This window comes from Sinocyclocheilus rhinocerous, unplaced genomic scaffold (genome assembly GCF_001515625.1).
Source record: "Sinocyclocheilus rhinocerous isolate Xijiao unplaced genomic scaffold, SAMN03320098_v1.1 scaffold1215, whole genome shotgun sequence".
NCBI classification, from domain to species: domain Eukaryota; kingdom Metazoa; phylum Chordata; class Actinopteri; order Cypriniformes; family Cyprinidae; genus Sinocyclocheilus; species Sinocyclocheilus rhinocerous.
The window spans coordinates 34,860-48,330 of NW_015628913.1; the positions used below are offsets into that span (position 1 = coordinate 34,860).

At 35.9% G+C, this 13,471-nt stretch overlaps 1 protein-coding gene across 1 annotated transcript in view; it reads right to left on the bottom strand.

Annotated features, from left to right (window-relative positions):
• Positions 1-3,621: 3,621 nt before the first annotated feature.
• The window catches only part of LOC107738526 (ras-related protein M-Ras), a 23,225-nt gene continuing 13,375 nt past the window's right edge, over positions 3,622-13,471 (bottom strand). Inside the window, exon 7 of the mRNA XM_016550283.1 lies at positions 3,622-3,637. The gene's annotated coding sequence lies outside the window, so the exon portion shown is untranslated. The remainder of the gene's footprint in view (positions 3,638-13,471) is intronic.

A 13,471-nucleotide genomic window follows, 5' to 3' on the forward strand; every position in this document is an offset into this window, starting at 1 on the left:
ATTACCCCTCATGTCAAGCCCTCTGGATATTGTTAGCCGCTTATCGACCACGCCCGTTTTGGATTACTCTTCTGTCTTGCCCTCAGTATACCTGTTTGCCATTATCTGACCCATGCCTGTTTTATGACAACGTCTCTGTCTCCTATTAAAGATTTGCAAATGGATCCGCAAGTCTCATGTCTCGTTCGCCCCGTAACAGGTACAGTGGAAAAAATGGCTGGCTAATGTAGAACATATGTGCCCAGGTGAAAAAGAAATATATTTAAATTGTGCTTTTTCAGACATACATACTATATTTAAATTATACTATACTAAGTGCATATTAAATGTATTATTTTGAAACAACTTTAAGTGTATTTCTTAGAAATATATTAAAATGCAATTCAATATATTTTTATTGCACTTCAAATAAGCATGATGGGAATACAAATGTATTATAAACATACTACTTGAATTTCAAGTATATTTTTAATACATTTAATACTACGTCTTTTTCACCTGGGTGGGCATTATGCAAATATGTTACCCCATGACGTGTAGCCATCATGTAAGTGGGATTTGAATTTTTGAATTACTGACGACTCGTTTAGGCTGTTCAGAGTCGATTCTTTCTTTTGAGAGACAATAACTTTATTTTTTGTGTACTTTCGGCTTTACATTTTGGGTTTACATTCACATACAGCTAGATTCCTGTAGCTGCATGAAAGGCCCACTGATCTATATATTCAATGTCCAAAGCTCGGTATAGTCAACTAAAAAAAAAAGAGAAGAGAAGTGCATTTTGCTGAATATATTGCATATTCAATATATTTTTACTTTAACCTGTTAGTGATGTTATATTTCATATATGCTTGAATAAACCAGTCATGAAAACAGTATATTTTTATGACAGCCACCGTTTAAATATTTAATTTCAGCAATGAATTGGAGTAGAAACATAATTATGTCATTAACAAGTTGATATAAAAACTGCCTTATGCAATTTAAATGTTTATATACTGTTTTATTTGAGTGCTGATTGTTATACCTAAAAATAAATGGAAATTTAATTCATTGATTTAGAATAATTATTACTAGTTATTTATTTTAACCTTATGTATTATAATTATATACTAACTGACAGGATTCTCTATAATTTACAGCATTAGTTGAGATGGTTCCTTAAATTTGTCCTTAAGAAAAAGTGACATGTACGCACCATTCAATGCAATTTTTGTAGTAAAAATAGTGAGTTGTGTGTAATCCTGTTTCTTGTCATCTGTGTGTGGACTACCAATGTCTTTCAAAAATAGAAGAATGTTTTCAAGACCTCCTATCTTCCATTATCTCCAGACAATTAACAGATATATATAAAAAATTATATTCACTGATATACATTGAAATACTTAAAGAAAAAAAATCCCTTTTGCTCCCTTTTAACCTTCCTGTTAAGTTAACCAAAATGATTCAGATTGATATGCAAGTTGTATATTTTGTTCAGTAAGTCAATATGTACTTTCTAACATTAGATTATTCAACAGTGGATATCCATTTATCCACTATCCATCACTATCCTGCTCAATTCTCAAATATACAATAGTTTGTTTGGATAACTTAAATAGTAGGAAATGTTTTGAAATGTCACGAATCTTGTGCAAGCAAACATCACATATGGAAGACATTGTGAGGTTATTAAGTGAAGTGCAGTCAGTTTCTGAGGAAATGTGAACCGTGAATCAATTTAGAATAATTATGTAAGCCAAATATGTGAGGCTAAAAACTGATAGGCTGAACAGAGATAGAGAGCTCAGTCTATATTCTTTTTATTTTATCGTAGTTTATAGAAAAACAGTGGTGTGAACACACAAAGTAATTGCCTTGTCAGTGGAGACATGCTCTTATGAAAGGAAATGATTCACTGTGTTACCACGGCATCACACAGAAAACAGCTAAATGTATGGAGACCCGTCATGTTTGTGTCAAACTTCTCATTGATTGCCTGAGAGTCTGTGTTTCAAAATGTTCTACTTATAGAGATGTGTGTGGAGAAAAAAAAGAACCTTATAAATGCATGGAAAGATTACTGTAGTCAGTGTATACAAATGTGCATTCTGATCTCAACCACTTAAATTTATACACCTCTGCCAGACCTAGACTTTAGCTCCAGAGAAACACAACAAAAATGTATGCATATGAGCCATTGCTGTCAGTGGACTGATGATATGATATAACAAGCCCTCTTGAGCCTAGTTATGTGGTAATGTCATTTTTAATTGGACCTGTCCATATATTGGTCCACCATGTGCATCTGACGAAGGCCACAGGCTGCTTTTTTTTTTGGGAAATGCTGAAAATCATTATGTACAAAATACTCTTAAACAGATTACACAAGTACACTGAAATGAGTTCCGACACCCACGTTGGAGAAACTTAAACAGTTCATGCTTGTCCACAGCTGTTTTAAAGGAATAGTTTATGTGAAAAATGAGAAATGAAAAAGTTCTGAACATTTACTCACCCTCAGGCCATCTAAGATGGAGATGAGTTTCCTTTCAAATTCAAATGTTTATTTTTCCTTTAATAAAGTATTGTATATTATGTGCTGTAACTATGTCAGATGTGTTCTTCAGACACTTCAGATTTTAAGCATTTATAGATTTGATTCTTCTGCTAGAAAGTAGCTCAGTCAGCAGGAAGCCAGCCTGCTTCAGGCATGAGTGATACCTCAAATCCTGCGACTTGTTGAGGAGATCTTTGTGATCAGACTTCCAATTTATAAAATCTCATAGACTCACATTGACAGAGGGACTCTAGCCATATTTGGGGACTGAAATATCAGTATGCCTTAGGGACCATTTATAAAATGTATGTATTTATTTTACATGGGCAAGCACCACTCATATTTTCTGTAGTTTATCTCCATAACAGCCGTCAAACTGGTCCGTTCCAAATCATTCCTAATTCTCAAACTGCCTGGTGCACAGAGAGAAAATGCAAATGAATTTTATAACAAAAACAGATAAAAACTGTAGAAAAACTGCAGCAATGCTACAAATTTCCCAATGCTGAAGATTCTGGCATGTTTCAAATACATAAGAAATACAATATTTCATTTACTTTTATTCATTCAATCTTTTCCAAAAAGACATTCAAATGAGGAAGAGCCTAAGATTACTCACAGAGAAATTGGTATTAGATTCACTTCTACAAGTAGAACAAACCATATTTACTGTATTTGGGACAAAGTAATATGAGTATAATATGAAATATATTGTTAGTCTAGGCCTAATATTTTTATTAGGAATTTTTACCAGAAATAACATCATATCAAAAACTGCTCAGGAAATGTCTTCAAGTTTTCAAGGAACCTCTGCCAGCATGGAGACAGCTTGTCAGGTCTGATTCTCCTGGGTTTAACTGTGAGAAATCAAACGTGCCTCTTCTATTCTCTAAGGACTTTATCCTGCCCACTGACTTTGTGAACCTCCTACTGTAAGTGTGGGGATGAATGCTTTCTGAATCCCCACTGCCTTAACAGTGGGATAATATTAATCAATTGTGTGCCAGAGTGTGCTCACGGTAACAACATATATGTAGAGAAGTCAAGCAGAGCAAAATGCCTCATGCCTTGAAGCCACTCTTGTGATTTAAACTGGAGGAAGCAAAATCAATTTTGTAAGCGACGTATTCTGCAATAAGTTGGTCTGTTTTGTTAATACCATTGCATTATCAGCTGACGCAATGCTTCACAGTTTGAAATGCTCATGTTTCACATTGTGTTGTCAATGACAAATAATACTCTATTTGGAATATTTCAGATTTTTGACAAAGATTTATACATATAACATTTATATGATTTTGCTGGTGGTCATATGTGCAGGTGAAATAATAAAAAGTGTGATCGGTTTTTTTTTTTTACACCAGATTCAGCTTGATATATGGTGCTCATCAAATTTTCAATACAAAGAGGTGATCTTTTGAATTTCTGTATGTGGTTGAACTGATACTGTATATATAAGGCAGGGCGTGTTTTCTTTTCTTACATTAAAAGATGATTACAAACCCAAAGGGAAGCTAGCTGAGCTGCATGGACCAAAAAAATGTGAAAGTGAAAATAACTAATTTTTAAAAAAATTGCCCATTGTGACTCATTTTGCAAGCACAGGTCACATATTTATGCAGAGTGTGTCAGACACAATACCGCTGCGATTTAACAATCATTGCTTGTTATACAACAGTGATTGTTACTACTCAAGAGTACACAAGTTCAATTATGTTTAAATGTGTTTGAAAGGCTTTCAAATGGAAATAATAACTTTTGAACTGGGCCCTTATTTTTATTTGATTCATTTTACATTAAGCAGTGCAATCCCGACAAATCACATACCTGCAAAGTAAACAAGAATGTGGCCAACAATTACTAGTGAATGGATTCAGATGCAGCTTTTGGCAGACATAACCATCTCCACAGGAAGCCCTTCACTATAATCAAAGGGCTATGTACCATGTACACAGAGATGTTAATTAATGTATACTTTCAAAAATAATTTCAGTAATATACCATTAAACCACTGTATAATTATTTGTTTGTTTTCCCAGAAAGCATGGCAAATAATAGACTACAGTAAAAAACAATAAATAATCACATATAATCACATAAATGCACAATACATCCTTTCTGCCTTGAAAATGCCTTCTCTTATGAAATAGCAAAGTTTCTTCACATGAACTCAAAAGAGAAATAAAGACATTTAAGTCATAAGATACTGTTAGAGTCCACAAGCAAAAGAAACTTTCTCATTGCAGTAAAGTGGCCAAAAAAATAACCAGGGCTCTGCATCTAAGATAAAAGAAATAGTTGTAATTAGCATTTTTGTAACTAATGAAAAGGATTGTCTAATATCCTTCCCACACAAGTACAATTTAAAAAAATTTTCTGATGGTATTTGTGAAAAGAAAACATTAACTCCTTGATTCAGCCTTTGTTTCATGTCTATTTGAAAATCCAAGTTCATCTTGAAATATCCCTGCACATCTGATACATCTGCTTTTGCACATGGATAAGACGTCTTCAGCACAACAGCAGTCACATAACAACCCGATCTGAAAAATACTGTACATACAACACTCTCATTTAATACTGCCTTTTACACACTGTGAGCCCTTGTAATCTTATACTTATTATATTCCTCCTTTTAATGTGGTACAAATAGATGTGAGCAACCACCCAGAACATCCTAGCAACCATATAGCAACACAATAAAAGCCACCAAAAATACACTGTCAACCACGTAGACTGCCCTAGCAACCACTCAAAACACCCTAGCAACCTCGCACATGCACTGTGGCTGATTCAGCCTGAAATATACACTTTATTAAAGCTATTTGAGCACAAGAAACAACATCTATGGGACCGTTCATGTCAGATTCTGTTGCTTATTTGAAATATGTAATTTAATTGTGAGTGTGGCAAGCAGTTTTTAAGACTTCAGGAAATAGCTGCCTGGAAGTATTACGAATATGGCTGCAGGGTGAACAGACTTTCATTAAAAGGGACTTTGATAGGAACCTCATACAAACCATTCAAAATGCCTTAGCAATGGTGTGGCAATGTCCTGAAAACCATCCGCAACACTCTAGCATTATGATGGCTAGTTTTTCTCAACTAAAAATTTCTGTAACATTTTCCCCCCATTAATTAATAATGTTTTAAAGGCAGTTTTCACACATCATGGATGTCAAGAAAAAAGTGTCAAAATATGCTTGAATAGGCTTGAAGATTGAAAACAAATGCAGCAATTATCTCTGTGTGACCAGACAACTGTTGATCCAGCCTATATGATAAGGGGTGATGCTACTGTTAACATGCTGAGGAGGCAGAAGGCAGATATTTTCCACCAGGGACTTTAGGAACACATGGCTTTTATGCTTGTAGCGAACTGACACTTTCCTTGACTGACACTTCATTAATGATGTTTTCGGCAGAGCGCTATAGTAATGATGTTGTTTGGGAGCTTGACGATGCACATAGAATGCCAAGTAGGAGAAAAGCAATGATTCCCCCCCAATCGGACAAAGTGATGTGTCAGATGTACCAAGCGCCCTTGTTATCCATCAACTCCCTCCTGCAACTGCCAGTTCAACAGGTTTTTTATTTATTTATTCTTCCCCAGAAACAATACAGTATTACACATGAAAATGTTTGCAGAATGTGCTTCTACTGACTCGTATTTGGCAAGTTAGTGGTTCATTTTCAAATCTCTCTCTTCAGCAAAAAACTGGCTGATATCTCAGGTGGGCAGCTCAGAGCTTCGTCGGTATTTGTACAACACTGTCACATTAGAGAGTCACAGCTGGAAGGCATGAAGTTCTTCAGCAGATCCTGTCTGTAATGCAGTCTCCTGTTGAGGCAATCCAGCTTAACCAGCAATGTCAATTGTGCTGGAGACATTGCCTAGAGTAGTCAATGAGCACCGATATGGCACATCTGATTCCTGATATTACTTAATCTCATCTCCCCCACTGCCTCTCTGATTGCAAGAAAGCCCATAAAAGCAACTAAACCCATGAATCCAGGGCTAATATTCCAAATGAAATACTAGCTGCACAGTATATACTTTACTTTTTACCATTTCTCTAAAAAAAGTATGTGAAAAGGATGAATGCAAAGAAAAACATTTAAAACAGACAACATTGTTGTCAGATGACCTCCTCATTACATTGCATGTTCAATTATTTGATATTAAAAAGATTCTTCGGCCTCTAAATGATCGACATGATAAAACTGAAAAACCTGTTGTAGCCTACACTGCCTTGTGCATGCCTTCTGCTGTTTGATTGATAGGTCATACTTTTTAGCAAGTAAAGCACCTTTTAGTATATTTCAAAAAATGTCCTCCTTCAGGTTGTGGTACATATCTTTTTGCTGTGAAATCTTTACCAACATTTATAACGCAAACCTAAGAATAACTTGTATTGTTATTCATATTTTAAGATGAATATTCACTGGATTAAAGCAAATTTTGAATGTATTATTTGAATAAAATCAAGTTAAGATGTATCAAATGATACATGATATCAATGATACATCAGGCTTTTAAGGAACATTTCTTATTTGTACATTCCTCAGTCATCATCATGGGCATCGCTAGGCCATTTTTAGGGGCACTATAGCCTACCCAGCCCCCCTAAAATTTTGCGATTAGCTCCATAAACTGTACACGAATTCATGATTGCCTCAGTCCCCTTTAAATTTCATATGAAAACGGCGGCAGACTTCAATCGGCTCCTCCCCCAGCGCGTTCTTTTTCAATTCGCAGACTGCAGCGGTGCAGAGCCAGAAACAGAGGACAAGGTGTGTGTTTATCGATAGATTGTTATAATATCTGCATCATCATTGAACTGCATTGCATTATCCCCACAATAAAAACTAGAGCTTTTTGATAAAAAAAAAATTTGAGGTGTTTTTCTGAAGATCTTTCTGATTATTTCATATGTCTGGTTTTACAGGGTTAATACAATTTGGTATACTTTTTTTCTGATCAAATGTCAAATGTAAAAAATAAATGGAGATGCTAAAGATGAATTTTGCATACTACAGTAGGCCTACATATTGCATTCTAAACATAATACAGATTTCACGGAAACACTTCCTGTTTCTCCAGCTCCAGTGATGCCCTGTAATATAGACCTTCTTCTGCCAGCCAATATAGTGGACATACAGTAGTACATTCAGTTTGTGGTTCTGCACTACACAGTTTACATTGATGCATTTGGTAGAAGCTTTTATTTAAAGCATTTTTGTCAGTTCATGCATTCCCTGAGTTAAACCCATGACCTTGGTGTTGCTAGTGCAATGAGCTACAGGAATGCATCTAATTTAGCAAACATAGAAGGTCATCTGGTTATTAGCCACTAAGGCGCAGGGCCCTCTTGTTTTTCTAAGGATTTTTTTTTTATTATCGACTATCCAGGGGGTTTTGGGGGCCTTAACGTGCTCAAAAACTCTTGAAAATTGGCACACACGTTAGAATCTGCGGCCATTAGGACGCCGCAGAGGCTGGGACCCGGGCGTGGCACAGGGGCTCTACGGCGCCCCCTGGAACACAGTCAGAAAACTTGATGTATACCTCACACATACTTGCACGGATTCATATGAAACTCGGTACACATATAGATCTCATTGAGCCGAACAACTTTTGCCCTGCATGTCATAGGCTCCACCCAACAGGTTGTCGGCTATTCAGGGCTGTGTAAAAAGTGCATGCTCTGGAATTTGATATACTCCTCTGAGGATTTCCAACCGATAGCCACCAAACTCGATGAACATGATTTCAAGACATTGGGGACGCTAAATTGCAAAGGGATTTTTGATATCTCGAACGGTTTGGCCGTGGCAAGGCGACAAAATTATGGCAAGAAATAGGAAACAGGATGTGTCTAATAACTGTCTCACACATTGTCTGATTTTGATCAAACTTCAGGGGTTTGTTTGTTGTATGATGCCAATCGCATAGATGTGACTATTAGGAGTCAAAATTATAGCGCCACCAACTGACAGCAGGAAGTGTGTCATTTTCAAAATGCTTTGAATTCAGCATCATGTTTTTACTCGATTTGCTTCAAACTTCTTCAGAATAATGTCAAAACACAGCCGATGTAAAACTGTTGAGGGGATATTGATATCTAAAATATTGTTGCCATGGCAATGTGTCAAACTTGAATATCCTTTTCTGGTGATTTTGAGGCAGATAACATGCTTAAAGTTTAAAGAAACTCAACACACATATCAGTATTGATGATAGATAGACACTGGCAAAAGCTCATAAAAGGGCGTGGAAGAGGCACTCTATGGCGTCACCTTTTGACAAAACTTGGGGGGTTAGTTTGAGCTACAGTCACCAAACTTGGTACATATATTGTTCTCATCAAGCCGGAGGGGTGAGTGAAGGGGTGGATAAGAGAAAGAGAGAGAGAGAAAAGAGAGACTTTTAAACATCTCTTTATTCACCAGAAAAAAATAATCAGTAATTTTTGTTGTTGTTGTTATTTTCGTGCATTACAGCTTAAGAAATCTCTTAGGCCTTATCCTTTTCTTTCAGTTTTAGGAACAAAAATGTCCTAGAACCAGTTAATTTGTAGGGCACTGACAACATAACTTTATATAATTATTTTAATAGTTATGTTAGTTAGAACATAAAAAAGATCTAAAGATACATAAACGTGGACTTATACATGTTTGTGCTGCAAATAATAATTTTACACTCATGTGATACTGACCTATGACATCCCGTGACGTGACATTTATCTGAATTTACATCATCTCATAAATGTAACAGTAAAACAGTTCAGCTCACAGATGAAGCCCACGATAGTTTGATTGACAGTAGCGTTTCAACACAGACTGGACTGGCGTCTTACCTTATGCCGCGTTCCAGGCAACCCGTAACCCGTGTTTTTCCAACCTTCTACCCGTGAAAGTGCACAAGTGTCAAACCCGTGACTTCCCACCCGTGAACTCATACTAGATCGATGTACTCCCAGTTCCGCGCTCTGACATCACATAGCCCGAAACAACAATGGCAGCCCCTACGGATGCGGTGTTTATGCAAGTGGTATACGGTGAGAAATAGACTTATATCATATAAATAATATTATATTTATATTAATATATAATATAATAGACAATATAATGTTGCAATCAAATTAATAATAATATAATAATAATAAATAATACACACACTATTATGTATTACAATGTTATGTGTCTGAAACGATAAGTATGTCGTGAAAGTATATCGCCACATGGAAATGTTGGGCATAGCTAACGTTAAGGTAACGTTAGGTAAACCTGAACTTGACCATGCAAAAGATAATGCTTATAAAAAAAATAATGTAATGTACAATTTCTCGTTAGGTTTTTTTTAACGAATCTTTGCAAATCGCATTTCCTAATAATGTGCTAATTAGCAAGTTTCACGATGAATGCAGCTAAAGTAAACAGTCTCTAGGAGAGCGGCTCGGGAGAGAGGGGTGGGGGCAGCAGAGCTCATTAACATTTAAAGGAAAATGCTACAAATCTGCATGCTCTGAAAAGAGCTGTTTTTGACAGGGTAAAAAAGGTGTTTTTTACACTACCATTGAGAAATTTTAACCAAACTATGTTACAGACTTTTCATTAAGACCCTAAAGAATCATATCAACTTGTGGAAAATGGGCATCCTATGACACCTTTAAAGTTTTCCTGATGCCACCGGGGTGGCATTTGCATTGACGGCTTGCAGCTATATTTCTAGTATAAACACAGAAATTACCATACAATACACAGTATACATACTGCAGAAACAGAAACAGTAGTGTGGTAGTATGCTATTCCAAATGGCCTTGGTTATTTCCTGTCCTTCCACACCTGTGTCCTGTCTTTAATTATTCAGTGTGCAAACACTCCTGTGTTGTTCCAAATGTCATATAATATTGCGCACAATTTCTTCCAGATGTAAGAGGAGGAACTTGTGACAATTCTCTTTGGACTCAATTAGATATAGCAACATGGTAAGCAATGCATGTTCAATTAATTCTGTTAAATTTAATACTGTTAATTCATACAAAGTAATAATTTTCCATCATGCAAAGCATGTGTTTTGAGTGTAGTATCTATAATTATAGTACACTATGTTATGTAAGCTTTGTTTAATTCTGGTCTAATATTTAATCTGCACTATCGGGGTGTTTTAGCCACTTGCTACTGGCTTTCAAGCATGGTTGAGGTAAATTTGACCATGTTCTCTAAAGTGCAAAACATATAAACAGTCTTTGGCTGGCATCTGCACAGCTTTTGTCGCACATGCCAATTATGCCTTTTGTCAGTGTTATGGCACAGCAGCTGTAAGTGCTTTTAAATATGAATCACAAGAGAGCCAATGGCACACTGGTGCCAGGAGTGTATAGGACAGTGATTGCTCATATATTCCAATATTTGGAAAACAGAAATGCTATGCTTTTGCCAATTGCTGGGCTCATTTCAATGATAATTGTAAAAACAATAGTAACAATTCATACTTTTTTTTTTCTCACTCATACTGTGAATTTTTTTAATGGTTGCGTGAACAACCAGGTAATCACACTGATTTGGACTAAAGTAGAACTTTCCTGAAGTCGGACATGAAAAAAATGAATGACTTGCAGTTATGTGTCTCCCTGAGAATAACTGAGGAACTGCTCCACTTGATTCATAAGTGTTTGTGATTTCCTAAAAAGAAGTGGCTCATAAAAGTGTTTCGCTCGGGAATCAGAGTTCACAGGTCGCACTGTATGTTTTTGATTCACTACAGAGAGCAGTGTTGGGGGTAACTCATTACAAGTAACGCGAGTTACGTAATCAGATTACTTTTTTCAAGTAACTAGTAAAGTAACGCATTACTTTTTAATTTACAAGAGAATATCTGAGTTACTTTTTCAAATAAGTAACGCAAGTTACTTTTTTTTTTCCAATTTATTGATTGACAGCTCTCCTGTCCCCATGTTGAGAGAAATCAGAAGATATTACTGTAGTTCTAAAATAAATATGAATATACATTAATTCATTTCGTGTGTCTTTTTTTATTGCTGAAGTGTGTTGAAATTTTTTCTTCTGCATTCTACTGTACGGACTTAAATTTACTTTCCCTTCAGCCTGAGGCTAATTGATTTCACTTTTGGTGTGAAAAGGCTTTTATATTTGCCAAAAATATAACTTTTTTTATTTTAAAAACAAACAAGCAAGCCCTGTCCAGATTTTAAAAGTAACGCAAAAGTAACGTAACGCATTACTTTCCATAAAAAGTAACTAAGTAACGTAATTAGTTACTTTTTTATGGAGTAACGCAATATTGTAATGCATTACTTTTAAAAGTAACTTTCCCCAACACTGACAGAGAGTTGGCTCAGAAGAGTCTTTCGCTGGGGAATCTGACTTCATTGGCTGCACTATACCATGTTTTTCATTCACTACAAAGAACCAGCTCATAAAAGTGTTTTTCACTTGGACTTCAGTGGCTGCACTGAAGAGTGTTAAATGGTACATTTGCCAAAATGTCACAAATTTGGCCTTATCTCAGTTTAAAGAAATGTTGTTAATTTTATTAATTTATTAATTTATTTTACATCATAACCTGAGATTACCTTGTGGCATGACCAAACTTATCAGTATTCTCAGTAGAATTTGAATGGTGAAAATTCTCGAAATACTCACAGTGAATTGACTACTAGCTAACTGTAAACTGCTGTTAACAGGACTTGTGTGGCCTTAGACTTTATTTTATTCAGAAAGAATTTGACTTCCAAATTTTCAAATATTCAACAAATGGTCTTGTTATCAATAAGAGTCAAATGTCAGCAGCTCACCAAGAACAGTAAAGAAATGTGTGCAGTCTAAAGTGTACTGTAGATAGCTTTTAAGAGAATTACTGGGAAGACGCACTTTGTGTCCATTCGTAGCATGTTCAATTATGAATTGAACAGATATCATGGTGGGATGGTAACAAAATGTGAAGGTTTTGAAAATTCCTAAAGATTCATAGAAATGGAGGAAAAATGCAACAAAAGCATTCATGAACTGCTTCTGAAAGCCTGTAGACTGCGATGTTTGTGTGTTGGTTGTGTGAGTGCTCTCACAGCATCTCTACTGTAGAACAGTAGGAGGTGAACCTGACCTTCCTGTTAGTATGTGTAAATGTTTGGAGTTTTAATGTGAGCCATGTGATTAAAAAAACTGATAAAAGAAGATATTAACGCATGCTACTTTCTTTGAGTGTTTTTCCCCCTTTTTTTCTGAGCTATTAGTTAGGATGATGGGGGTTGGTGTTAAAGAATTGTGTTATAATAACCCCTACAAATACAACTCATTATATACACTATAAACACTTTAAAGGAGACAGACATGTAGATGTTTGTGAAAGATGTTTTCTCTGTTTTGGAGGGATGTACTTGTTCTACAGATCTGTGTGTACTAGTGTTAAATGCTACTGTTTTTGACAGTGTTGATAACATTTATGACAGATAATATCATGATAATTTTTGCGTTTCCCTTACCGAATGTCGTATCTTGTCAGCAAATACCTGTCCATGGGCTTTTTTGATTGCTTTCAGTTTAAAGGGGTCATATGATGCGATTTCAATTTTTCCTTTCTCTTTGGAGTGTCACAAGCTCTTGGTGCATAAAGAAGATCTGTAAAGTTGCAAAGACTAAAGTCTCAAATCCAAAGAGATATTCTTTATAAAAGTTAAGAGTCAACCACGCCTACCTAAAACGGCTCGTTCTAACACACCCCCACATACCTACGTCACGATCTGGGAAAATTTGCATAACGCCGCCCAAATGTTCACAAAAAGAAAGAAGGCGTAACTTTTATTCGCTGTGGTATTGTTGCTGCCGCCATGTCGTGAAGACGCGTGTGTGTTTGTGTTCTGTGTGTTTGGTCGTGAAAGCGAAACTACTTTGTTTGGCCTTCCAAAA